General features: G+C 41.6%; 1 pseudogene; it reads left to right on the forward strand.

Annotated features, from left to right (window-relative positions):
* Positions 1 to 1,516: 1,516 nt before the first annotated feature.
* On the forward strand, positions 1,517 to 1,614 carry LOC124523165 (uncharacterized; annotated as a pseudogene).
* Positions 1,615 to 2,247: the final 633 nt, after the last annotated feature.

Raw genomic sequence — 2,247 nt, forward strand, 5'->3', positions numbered from 1 at the left:
AATAATTTGCAGTAGAGGACACGTCTTTCTTCTTAAAGCTATGTCACAGCTGTTCAAAAAACAAAACAAAACAAAACAACCCTCCTCTTGTAAAAATTGCCAGGCTTTTTCATCATCTTTAATTTCTTTACCACAAATTATGAACACATTATGTAGCAGACACTGGGCTAGGCACTAAGGCCCCAGAGCTGTGATCCATCATCCTGACCTCAGATTGCTCAGTCGAGTCAGTGGGAGGAGACAGACAAATTGCCACCTGCTGAGAACATGACAGAAGTTTGCACAGGGCTGCGAAAGGAGCCCCACCCATTCGGGGGGCGGCAGGAAAGCTTTTCATTGGAACTGTAGTATCTGAGCTGAGAGTTGTAAGGATGTGAATAATGTAGGAATTAATCAGAGGAAGAAGTGTGTGTGTGTGTGTGTGTGTGTGTGTGTGTGTGTGTGTGTGTATTGTGGGGGGGTAGGGGGTGGGGAGGGATGGTATTCCAGGCAGAGGAACAGCACATGCAAAGCAACAGTAGAGAGAGAACAGTACCGCCCTGTCTATCTTCACCTCTGTAGGACAGGGCCCAATTCTTAACTCATCACAGGATCTCTGGAGCCTGTCAGACCTGTCATAAGTATTCATAAAAATCTGTTGAACTTCAGTGAATTGAACTGCAAACATTTATTGCTGTTTTCTAGATGTTGGTGATAGGGTAGTGGCTAAAAGAGAAGTTTCTCTTCTCGTGGTGCATTTGTTCTAGGGAGGCATTAGCAGGAGTCAGTATTTGCTAAGAACTTCCTACCTGCCAGGCACTGTCCAAAAGATTTATGTATTCATTTGTTCAATCTTGAAAACAGGACTGTAGTAGGTATTATACTGTTATCCCAATGTGTTACCGTTGAGGACTCAAGAGAGGTTAAGAAACTTACCGAAGCCTACCCAGCTTGTGAGTGGCAGAGCTGAAATTCAAAGTTGGGAAGTCTTGGTTTCCAGAGTCAGCCTCAACCTCTACAGTTAGGCCTTCAAAAATTTCAAAGTACCTCTCAGTCTTATTTTTAGAAAATAAGATAAAAAAAAAATTCTAAATGTCCATTCTCCCTCGATCCTTTTTCTCTTTGGCAACCTGAGACTCAATTACTTGGCATAAACACACGAGAAAAATAGACATTTTGAAAAGCAAGAGTAGGGTTAAAATGAAAGATAATATGGTCTTGCAAAAGGTAAAGAGGGGATAATGATCATATCAGATATCAAAATGCAGTTAAAATTATGCTGATTAAAAATAGAGGCATGGTGACTATGGTTAATGGTACTGTATTGTATATGTGAAAGTTGCTGAGAGAGTAGATCTTGAAAGCTCTATCACAAGAAAAAAAAAACCTGTAACTCTGTGTAGTAACGGATGTTAACTAGACTTATTGTGGTGAGCATTTCATAATATATACAAACATCAAGTCATTACATTGTATATCTGAAACTGATACTGTAGTGTTGTACATCAGTTATATCTCAAGAAAAAGAGGAAGAAAAAATATAGCACGTATTCTAAAATTGGAGTGATACAGAGAAGATTAGCATGGTCTCTGCACAAGGATGATATGCAAATTCATGAAGCTTTCTACATTAAAAAAAAAATGCGTGTATATATGTGTATATATATAAGCAACACCCAGGCGTCTCTCATTCTTATCTATTGACCTCCATTCTTTTTTTCTTTAACGGTTATGTATTTTTGAGAGAGAGACAGAGTGTGAATGGGGGAGGGGCAGAGAGAGAGGGAGACACAGAATCTGAAGCAGGCTCCTGGCTCTGAGCCATCAGCACAGAGCCCTACGCAGGGATGGAACTCATAAGCTGTGAGATCATGACCTGAGCTGAAGTCAGACGCTTAACCGACTGAGTCACCCAGGCGCTTCACATCCGCCTCCATTCATGAAGGTGAAGTTTTGGTGTCCCTGAGAGGCCTCTTGGAATAGACAGGTACATTCATCTCCTTTGCACAAAGTAGGGAAGCATTCCACCTCACTGCCCCCACCCTCCACCTTTGTAATGGGCACTTGGGGGCAGGGCAAATGTTTTTCCGAGAAACCAGGGCATGACGAGGTCTACTGTGGAGTTTGCCATTCATCTGGCCCTCCATCCTAGTGTCATTTTGCTGTTCGTGCTCATGTTTATGCTTCCTTTTGGAGTTTCTTTCCCATATATGTTTGTCCCTAAGAAATAAAACCATTATTGGACCTAGAAAAAAAAGGCCAGGGTAG

This window comes from Lynx rufus, unplaced genomic scaffold, assembly GCF_022079265.1.
Source record: "Lynx rufus isolate CCGP_SWC_20201006 ecotype Redwood Valley unplaced genomic scaffold, mLynRuf1.p SCAF_1, whole genome shotgun sequence".
In the NCBI taxonomy this organism is placed as follows: Eukaryota; Metazoa; Chordata; class Mammalia; order Carnivora; family Felidae; genus Lynx; species Lynx rufus.